Below are 11848 nucleotides of genomic sequence, written 5' to 3' on the forward strand. Positions count from 1 at the left end.
ATTATAAAAGGAAAATGCTGAGAGCATCAAAATGTTCATGCTTAGAAAGGAAGATTTGTATTATCTGGCAGAGCAGCGAGGAAGAATTTTCAGCCAAACTCTGCAGGCAACTGATGCTGAATGAAGGGTAGGACTGAATGTCAAGAAACCAGCAGCAGGAGAATTAGAGTCCAGTAGCTCTGAAACACTGAGAATATAGCCAGCCAGCAGCTAGGGAAAAAAAGCACCTTTCTTTTCCCAACCCAGCACAGAGTGAGCAACTGCAAAGCCAACACTTTGGCAGCAGTTCAGAACAAGAATTAACGTCAACTAACTTGAAAATGGCTAAAGACTTGGCTGAGAGCCAGTTTGGTGTCATAGTTAAAGCATCAGGCTTGAAACCAGGAAACTATAAATTCTACTTTAGGTACAAAGGCAGTTCAAAGGAAAACAGAATGTTCACTAGACTGTTCTGGGAATTATACAAACACACTGACATACACACAGACATTAGTATAAATACTTAAGTGTAAGTATAGTATAATTCAATATAACTTTATTCAGTCAGTCGATCATTTGTTATATGGTAGCAGCGCATCTTATATATATGACTCTCGGCAGCTCACAACTATGAAAAACAAGAACAGTAGTAAAAATATATCTAAAAACAACAATACAGCTAATATTTAATAACTGGTTAAATGGTTTTGGAAATGGTGCTTTATGCAATTGTAGCATGCACAAACTATGTAAAGCACTTCTGACTGTCACAAAACATCATGAATAGGAGGGAAAGGGGAAATTGAAGATGAAAACTGAAGATTTCAGTTCTGTTCCTGCAGCCTGCTAAAGATTTAAATCCTTCAGTGAGGAGTTTAGATCCTTCAGTGAGCTGCAGGAGCTTTTGAGAAAAAAGGGCTGCCTGCCAGGAGGATTTCAGCTTTTCACAGAACTGAAATCAAACTGGTAGGAAGCTCTTTGAGAGCAAAAGGTTGACTGGTGGAATGATTTCAGCTCCATGTAGCGCTGAAATCCTTCAGCAGGCAGCCATTTTGTTTTATCCGGGAGTTTGTTTAACAACCACAATCAGGAATATCATGATTTCAGTTTTTGAAGGAAGCAGTCCTATGGGCATCTTGCTTAATGACTGCCTTGCTGAACAAATTAGATTTCAGATCCAATTGTGGTCATTAAGCAAGGACACCCTGTAAAACCATTTTAAATTCACAATTAAAATCTCAGTTCAACACAAAACATAATCACAGTCAGAAGGAGACTGCAAACAGTATGTCCTATTCAGTATAGCCATTGAAATCCTTAAGTACAGTGGTGTAACCCTGCCTTAGTGATAAATATTTAAGTAGAGGTCAGGAAATGAGTAGTTTTATATATATATATATATATATACTACAGAGAAGAAAAGAACAGTTTCTTTGTACCAATTCTCAAAAGAATCCCCTCACAGCACTGTATCTAAGTTTCTTTCTAAAACTGCTCTTGGATTGTTATATCTAAGTTTCTTAACAGGGAAGAATTCACAAGATGACATTTATCCTGTGGATCTTTTTATGTGATAATATTTTCAAAAGATGGAATACTTGCTATTACTCTGATGCATAGAAAAGAAGTTAAAAAATAAATGAATACGTGCTAATTTACTCTGTGGATATATGGGTTAGGTAACAGAAAATAATTAATTCACCAAAATTCTTATAACTGCCATCCCTTTCTTCCAGGGGTGGGATTCAAACGTTTTAACAACCGATTCTTTGGGAGTGGCTTAAGTGGTAGGTGTGGCTTGGTGATCATGTGACTGGGTGGACGTGGCTTGGTGGTCATGTTATTGGCTGGGCATGGCCAACTCAATTTCACTCACATCGAGGCATGCATCTCCTCGCCTGGCCTCTCGTGACTGTGGGGATGCTGCAACAGTCATAAGTGTGAAAAATGGTCATAAGTCACTTTTTTCAGTCCCATTATAACTTTGAATGGTCACTCCATACAAGCAAAGTACCAGCAAGGGAGGAGAAAAAAACTCCAGAGATGTCCCTGAGACAGAAAGTCTAGTCCTGCCAAGAATGTAATAAGGGTTAACAGAGAGACAGTTTCTGTAAGCAACACCAGAATGTTTCCTTCCTGCCTTCTTTACAGGATTAGGCCAGGAATTTCTTCTAACAACCGGTTCTCCATACTGCTTAGAATGTTAACAACTGATTCTAGCAAATAGGTGCAGACTGGTAGAATCCTACCTCTGCTTTCTTCTCAAGAAAACCTACTAAAGAGAGTCTGTGGTGATCATGCTTGCAGAATGTTTTAGGCACATAGCAAATGCTATAGCAGCCATGTTTTAATATGCTTACTTGAGTATAGGTCTAGGACAACTAACCATGGCCAATTTGCTGCGGCCAACTTGACACAACCAACTTGCCAAGGCCAACTGGACATAGTTCCTGATAACATTCCTGCTAACACTGACATGAACCTACTTTCCTCTCTATGCAGACTCACTGTCATCAGCAATTCATGTCATGCCCCTCTTAGAATCTGACTCAGAGGGAGAGGAGGAAGAGCTGACAGGGAGTGGGAGTGTGGCTCCAGAGGTTGTGGAGGAAACTGGGAAAGGGCACAGGTTGGCTGGGCATTCAGAGGAAAACCCAGGCCCATCCCGTCTTCATCCTAGGCCATGCAGGGAGGAGCGGATAAGGGAGAAACGTGAACGGTGTGGTCTATGGGGGAGGAAAGGGCCCTAATCCCCTTCATGGACTGTAGCTGTGAGGACTGTTTAAAAGGACAAACTGTGCGTGGCCCAGTGCTGGAAGCAAAGCGTGAAATAATTCTAGTCTTTCGGTTCTTATCTGAGTTCTGGCATCCTTCCCAGTGTGTGTATTTCGATATCTGGGGACCTCTTCAAGCCCTTATCCTGCCTTATCTCATTAATTGCTTCAGTGTGGCTTGCGTTGTTTTTTCTATTTATAATTTATATGTATTTTGAGTTTGAACAGCATGTCTTCCATTTCGCAACTGTTTGTGGGGGAGTTTTTTCTCCAGTCAATGATAATTGGAGCTTTGAAGTCAAGCTGAAGGAATTAAAGGGACTTCACCTGTTTTGGGGGACTTTGTTGCTTTTGTATCCCACTCTGGGTCATCACATTTCGCAATACAATTTCTTGAATAAGAGAGAAAGTTACTGGATGTATTGGAGATTTCTTGGCATAGAAGCTTCCTTGAATTTTGGTGCATTTATCCTGCAGGTATGATTTCAAAAGATTCCTGGTGATCTCTGAGTTTGTTTTCTTCTCACAGGTGTTTCATTATCATGCTAGGTGCATCGAGAAGTGACATTTGGGAGAAAAACCAGGGGTGGGCTGCTTTGGGTTTGGGAGAACCCCTAGCTAAGATTCTGTGAGGTTCAGAGAACCCCCAAATCCCACTCCTGGCTTGCCCTGCCCATCCCACCCCTCCCCTCCCCTCCCCGGAGACCCCACAGGGCACGTTTTAGATGCAGGTAAGTGCAAGGTGCACATGGAGGCTTGGGGAGGTTGAAAAACGGGCCTCCTGGACGTTCAGGAAGGTTAGTAATGGGCCCGTTTCCAGCTGGGAAGGGTAAAAACGCTCCCCCCTTCGTGGTGCAGGAGGCCGACTAGGCCACACCCAACATGGCCACGCCCACCCAGCAACCAGGCAGGTAACCCATTGCTAAAATTTTTGAAGCTCCCCCCTGAGGAAAACCCATGGTTCACTCCACTCTGCCCTGTTGATGTTACTTAGTCTGTGGCCTTATTACCAGAGAGCACCAAGAACCGAACAATTCAATTTTAAGCTGCATATGTTGTCCATTATTGCAAAATTTAAAATCTCAAGACTATCGAAGATATTTAACTTAGCATAACTTGGTAATACAACTACATCTATGTGGAGGGAAGCTTGCAGTGGGGCACCTTAGAGTTCTCATCAGTTAGGTGATGAGGGAGTCATAAAAGAAACCTAGTTAATACCATTAATATTCAGTTTCAAAATTTTAATGACACTTTTATGGAACTAGTAATTTTCTGATTTACTTGCTGGATGACAAAACAATAGTCCGTTTTCCCAAGCAGCTGGTTTTCACTATCTTCTGTGTACTATAAAATTGTGACGATCATTTTGAGAAAAAAAATAAGAAGAAAGGAAATGAGAGCTTCCTCTCTCTTTTCTGTAGTGAATTCAGATTATAGCCTGAAATCCAACATCGTTTTCAAGCAAATTTTCTTAAATACATTTACTTACACTTGCTATAATGATTTTATTTGCAACACTGCATGTTTTCTTTTGACTATCATATATTACCTTTTCTTTTTTTTAACCAAGACCCTTCTTTTTATATTTGGAAATTTAGCTTCCCTGGTTTAATAAAAGAATTTCTCATTAAAGCATGGTTGCATAGTTACCTAACTCTCATGACACGATTTGTTAAGTTCTGCATTTCTCCATCTTAAGAAGGAAAATCTACATCACAGCCTATTTTTCTTAGAGCTGGGCTAAAATCCTTGGTGGAGGGACTAATAACCCCTAATCTGATCATCTTTTCAGAAGAATATTTTAAAAAATTCAGTCCCTGAAATTTAAATAATTATTTTTCACAGTTTCTAGCCCAACTGTTTTATTGAAGCTTATTCTTTCCAATCCGTGAGGTTCTAAGAACCAATCCTAAATCCTCCAACCTCCTGTCATTGATGCCAAGAGAACCTTACAGGAATTTATTGTGGAAATCCTAGCTAGGGATATATTGTGTCTTATAACCAGAGGTGGGATTCAGCAGGTTCTGACCAGTTCTGGAGAACCGGTAGCGGAAATTTTGAGTAGTTTGGAGAACCAGGAAATGCCACCTCTGACTTGTCTATTCTCTGCCTCCCGAGTCCCACCGGATTGGCTGGGTTTTCTTTTGTTGCCCTGCACAGGAGAACAGAGCTGGAAAGCAGGTTAGTGGGGTGGGGAGGGAATGGAGATTTTGCAGTATCCTTCCCCTGCCATGTCCACCTAGCCACGCCCACCTAGCCACACCACGCCCATCAACCATGCCCACAGAACCGGAATAAAAATGTTGGAATCCCACCACGGGTTATAACTTTACCTTTAGTAGATGAATAGAGGAGCAGGCAGATTTCAGGTTTGTGCTAATTTGTTTCTTTACTAGCCACAGATAGATACTGTCTTGGGAGGAAGAGAGGGAGGGAGGGGACAGGAAGGGAAAGGAAAGGAAAGGAAAGGAAAGGAAAGGAAAGGAAAGGAAAGGAAAGGAAAGGAAAAATTCCAATGCCTACTATTGTTTTCCACAAGGAAACTGACACGAAGTTGGAAATTGCTCTCATTGATTTTTTTTTTGCCACCCATGGGAGCAATTTCCAACTTCCTGTCAGTTTCTTTGAGCAGGCAGATTTGCCACCCTCTCTTTTAGGAAAAGATATATCAGGGAAACAATTACCTGATCAATCACAGGTTATCTAGCTGGAATACTGAATGTCTGTTCCTTCCATATGAATAGCTAATTATGCCAAGGTTTGTTCATCTCAAAAGTATAATTGAGGACAGGAGAAAAATATTGTGTTGATTTAGCTATCAAAAGCCCTTTAACTGATCTATTGCATATCAGCCAAAGATCACACAGTAGAGCGTTATCTAGCCTGTGGTTATCTTGAAAAAAAAAAGGAAGAAAAAAGGGAATTTCCTAATTTTAAAGCATCTGGTGATTTGCATCCATTATCCAGTTACACACATAGCAAAATATTTCAGCCCTGTTGATTTTTTTTTAAAGTCACTGGATGATTGTTTTAATAATTTGAATGATAATTCATCAGGAAATTCTCTGGACTTCCTATGAGAAGTTAAAATCAATTTTAAAAACCTAAAACTACATAACTTCAAATGACAGGGTCCTGTAAAAGGGGTCTATGAAGACAGTACTTTATGCAAAGATACAGATGGGAAAGAATGTCTTTTTGAATATCTCAATCATAAGCTATAAAGGTGTGATGCCCTGGATGGTCACCAGATCCAACAAAGAGGATATAAGCCAGGATCAGGGCCATCAGACAGGAGTACCCTGTGTCTCCCGGAGCACCCAGAGAGCCCAGTGGCTGATAAGGATGCAGTCCCAGGACATCAAGGGAATTGATCAATTGGATGGACACCTGTCTATGTAAGCAAAAGAAGAGGAGGCACAACTGCTGAAGATTAGCTCTGAAAAGCAGGCTGCCTCCATTAAGGAACAATTGTCACCGCTGCCGGATCTGTGGATGTGAAAGCAGAATAACGAGAAGCACAGAGGAGGTTGACGAGGCTACTCACAAGGAAGCAGCCTCTCCTCTCGTAGTAAGAAAGTCCGCTGGGAATGACTTTGACACATTCTAGATCGGTTGATCTTAAATGTGTGGATTGGAACTGCCAGGGGAATGAATCATGGGACATGATTAGGATTCAACCTGTTCGCTGAAATCTCTCCTTACCAAAATGTATTAATGTTGCCTTTTCCTGCATTCCTGCCATTGGAATTCCACAACTCAGAGATTTGGAACTATTTTACTCACAATCATGTTAGTGATGCAGCATTTAGACAGATGGCATCTCCCTGTGTTTCTCGAGAAGCTTTGCAAAAGTAAGTTTTCTTCCTGGTTGCAATTTTAAAAAGTTCAAGATCACTTATTGGTGGAATTCCAGAGACTAAATTATAACAGTGGAGCGACTGACAAATGTGTATCTTTCCATTGAGTATGGATATTTCCTAGCCAGTGAGCTAGGAATATTTTCCATTTGCAACTAATGTAGAGTGATTTAAAATAAATGCTCTCCTTGCAGGTAGACTTGTCTGGGAAAAATGCCTCCACATCAACCAAGTCCAGAACAGAGTTTGTAAAAAAGAGTTTTGATCTATTAGTCTAGAAGTTGAAAACAAAAGGAGAACATAACGTATAGCAGACTTTAAATATTCTAAGGCTGTGATGGCGAACCTATGGCACGTGTGCGGGAAGAGAGGTCACCCGGAAGAGCCCCACTGCACATGCGTGTGCCCCCCACCAGCCAGATGATTGTTGGGTATCTACCACGCATGCATGGAGGTGAGGCGTGCCTGGAAGATGTGCGTGCATGTGCAGAAGCATGCGGCATGTGGCGGGCTGTGTGTGCATGCACAGAGGTGTATGATGTGGGGGGCTTGCATGTGCATGCACACAGGATGCAGTGTGCATGCAGGGGGGCGTGTGTGCATGCACAGGGGGCGGGAGGAGTCACATGCGCATTTCATCATGGGTATAGGCATACGAACACACACGCTTTTAGCATGCAACGTGGAAAAGGTTAGCCGTCACTGTTCTAAGGTTATCATTCTTTTGTTTTGGATTTCCTGTTGTAGCATAACCCTGTCATTTTGCTGTGAAGTTTTCTTTGGTGGATACAAGTCCGCCCCCCCGCCCGGTTTCAGAGGAATGCAGAGAATAATCTAAGAATGCAAACATAAGAATGGTTGCTCTCAGGCTTTCAAAATGAAGCAAGAAAGAGACACCAAAAATGCTACTTTATTGTTGCAGGGCCTATTGTCAAAATCTTGAAAGCTTGTCCAAAACTTTTTTTTTTTTAACAAATTTTATTAATTTTCAAAGAGAATACACAGACAAACAAAACATAAGACATAAGAACATAGAACATCTTTTCTAAAAACTGCTTAACAAAACAAATAAGACATCTCATTTAAGTACGACATAGTTCTAAATTATCACGTTTCCACACACAATTTAATATGCATCTTATATATTCAACTTCATATCTTATTACTGTTTTCCAACTTCTCACTGTTTCTTCCTTTATTTCTGTTCAATTTTATTCATTAAACTTATACTTTCATGTATTTCATATTACTATATTTCATATTATTACTATTTCATATGTTCTTATCCAACATCATTACTCCTCAATAAACAAACATAAACTAACAAAACACATAACATAAAAACATAAAACTTCTTTTTAGAAAGCGGCTTAACCCGGTTATAACTTTTTGTACAGACATAAATCAAATTCATGCTCACCTTATATACTATTTCATATCTTATTTAAAATTCTATATTTTCCATATATCTTCTCCCCTCTTTTCACTCTCTTAATTCTATTTTATTTATTTAATCTCAATTTAAATCATTATACTTGTATCTTTTGTCCGTTCTTTTTCAATTATCCATTTATCTTTCTCTTTAACACAAACTTTTTCCTGTAGTGACTGGTTGAAGTATGACATCTTTCTATTTTCCCCCTAAATTTAACACTTATAATAATACATAGTTTCTATTCTGATTCTGCTTAGTACATTCTACATAACATTTTAAAATATAAAACATAATGATCTTATAGTATATTAAAAATAATGTTCCATAACAAATTAGTTAATTAAACTAATTACACATTAATTACACATTCCCTACAGTATTCTATTAACACATATTTCAAATACAAATACTAAAATACAGTCTTGTGTACTTTTGCAGAATCTCTTTTTAGATTATGTTTTACCCTTTATCTCTGAAAAAAAATTGTTTATTAACATCTTGTTTTAAGCCTTTATAACTTCCCTTCACTTTTTCCCTTCCTTCCTTGTCAAATCTAACCTTTTTACCCCCCGCCTCTCTCAATCTCCAGCTTTTTAGTCTCCCCTCCTTTTTAAGGACAACAAGGGGCTGAAAGTTTGTCTTTTTCATATTGGCAGCCTTACCAGGTAGACCAGACAAGAAATATGACCAAATATGCTAATTCTACTTTATTGTAAGACTATATTAACAGAATCTTGAAAGTCTGAAAGTACAAATCTCCTTCTGTCTCCCAAGAGACTAGGGATGGTTCCTTCTGAGCCTTAGGCTCACATAGCTATGAGCTATATCTTCCCTTATTTGATCATTCCCTAGAACATGGGTGTCAAACTTGCCACGTAACATTGCCGTCATGTGATGCATCACAACTTTTTTCCTTTCACAGAGCTGGGGTGGGCATGGCCTGCACGTGAGATATCTGGCCCATGGGATGCCAGTTTGACACCCCCATCCTCTCTTTGCCCGTCTCCCAAGGTTTTCCCCATATACCTTCACAAATCCTTTCTACTTTCTCAGAGCTGTTTTTCACTTGGAAGTATGGACTTCAACTCCAGAATCCTCCAGCCAACATGACGTAGGTTAGAAAGAATGCTGTTAACTATACTATATATACTTCTTTCTAAACTGCCTCCCTCTTTGTCACATAATCCAGAATAAGGAATGAATTCTAAAGGCCCAAACTACATGCTTGCTTTTTTTTTGCTTTTGTATGTTATTTGTGGAAGAAGTGCGAATGAATATTTGTGAGTCTATGTATGTATGTACTTTTCTGTTTTCCTGCAAGTAAATGAAGTGTGTGTGGGACAGAATGGCTAGTGCACACCGATGGAAATCGGTTAATTTTCTGAATGGGTTAACTTAATTGGGCAATTCATTGCATGTTGTACATAACAATTGATCAACTTATAGTTAAAAAAAATAAAATCACAATGATAAAACCACAATGCAATCACATTTTTTAAAAAAAATGCAACAGTGAAAGTTGTAGCTGATTATTACAGTTTGAGTCCTTTTTCCTGTGACTTCTGTTGCATATAATAAATGCACATATACACAGGCACATACTCCTATACAATGGCTATCACAGATAAGAATTACATTTGGCTTTTATTAACATTTTTTCCTCTACCTATTCTTTCTCTGAAGTGATCATCTTAAATACAGAACCATCTTTCTTCTGGACATGGATGCAAGGGTGTGATTCTACCAGTTTGGACTGGTTCTATAGAACCGGTTGTTGTGATTTTGCACAGTTTGGAGAACCAGCAAATCATGCCCCCAGCTGACCCCGCCCCTCGCCACCTGCCCCTTCCCTCTCAGTCGGTCTTTATAGTGCATGCGCGACATCATGCACATGCCCAACATCGCTGACTGCGTTCTCCCCCACCCAGTCACTCCTTAAGGTATTTTCTTTTTTTCCCCCTCCCAACGATCAGCTTTTCCGATGATCAGCTGTGCCGGGATCCCCCTTGATGTCTTACTGCTTTGCCCAGGAGGCTTCCCTGAGGCCCAGGAGGCAAAAAGGGGCATATGGGGGTGGGGGGGTGAGGAGCTGCCCCCCCCCCGCGCTCTGTTTTTTGCCTTCCTGGGAGCAAAAACACGTCCCGGAAGGCTTCCCTGAGGCCCAGGAGGCCCCAAAATGGGGGGTGGGGATTTGCTACAAAAAAAAAAGTCACACTTACCCAGTCACACGGCCACACCCACCTAGCCACGCCCACCTAGTCACGCCCACAGAACCAGTTGTTAAAAAGTTTGAATCCCACCCCTGCATGTTATAGTATTTAATGGATGACATATTTTTTTCACTGCTCATTTTTATTTGTACTGCAGATGCATGTCCCTGTTGCCTCATCCTAAATCCTGAGCGTAGGCAGGTGGACATGAGAAGATACATCGAGGTCAGGAAGGCATTTTTCTTCTCCCTTTGATGCTCCCAGGAGGAGGCCATCTTGTGCTTCAGTCTCATCCAATGCCTTTCTGGGAGAACTAGAAAAAGAGTGATGCCAGACTAGAAGCCATATGGCTTCTTCTTAGCTGCATCCAGATGGAAGGGAGAAAAAATGCCACCGTGTAAAATCACCAGAGGGTTACAAATGGAAGATAATGCAAACCGTTGCAGAATTAAGTGTCTCCTTTAATGGCCATCTTATCTATTCCAAAGGACTCTTTGACTTCTCTGAAAGGGGGAAGATTGAGGCATAAATTAAACACATTTTGTTGTTGGAAATGATTTCACTCACCAAATAAACTACGCATCCACAGAATTTAAGTCTTCCTAAACATATTCTTTCTTTTTTCCCACTCTCCTTCTCTCTGTGTTTTACTAAAAATGTGGATAAGGAATGAATCTCTCATTTAAAAAAAAAAAAAAACTGATGCAATTAAAACTATGTTAAGATCTAAAAAAGCTGTCTACTCCAATGAACCACAGATTAGCTGAGCAGATGTATTTTGCCCCCATGTAAACATACATGTACATTTGCTCATTTAGCATCCACAATTGGGACAGACATCTCAGTTGTTAATTGAAGCAGTCACTAAATGAAATTGCAACCGTGCTTATGATCCTACTTCAGCTTTCCTTTGCTTTACAGACTGCAAAGATCATAAATGAAAGGATTGGTCATAAACCTGCAAATAGTGCTAAATATTAACCCTTCAACATAGCCCAGACAAAAAAGCACTACCCGGAATATAAGCATAATACTTATTGTAAAATTAAACAGAACCTTGCCAAACTGAAAGGATTTCTCCCAGAGGGGATATTCAGCAGGTTCTGACCAGTTCTGGGAAATTTTGAGTTCAGAGACCCGGCAAATACCATCTCTGGCTGGCCCCACCCCCATCTATTCTCTGCCTCCCGAGTCCCAGCTGATGGGCTGGGTCTCCTTTTGTTGCCCTGCACAGGAGAACAGAACTGGAAACGAGGTTAGTGGGTGGGGTGGGAATGGGATTTTGCAGTATCCTTCCCCAGCCATGTCCACCAAGCCATGCTCACCAAGCCACATCCACAGAACCGGTCGTAAACATTTTTGAATCCCACCACTAGTCTCTCATGGTATGTACATAAATACTGCCGCATAAATAGATGTATGTAATAAATCTTCTTTAAAATTCTGACTTCTTAAACAGAATAGTGTAGAAAGTTAGCACCCACCCCTCTCCTACAGTAGAAGAGTGAAATATTCTAGGGAGCATTAAGAAGGCGAGTGTTATATTTTCCCTAAAGGAGAAACATGTTTCTAAAGACAGAAACTCGG

The sequence above is a fragment of the Pseudonaja textilis genome, chromosome 5, assembly GCF_049901715.1.
Source record: "Pseudonaja textilis isolate UNSWEBS1 chromosome 5, rPseTex1.2, whole genome shotgun sequence".
NCBI classification, from domain to species: Eukaryota; Metazoa; Chordata; class Lepidosauria; order Squamata; family Elapidae; genus Pseudonaja; species Pseudonaja textilis.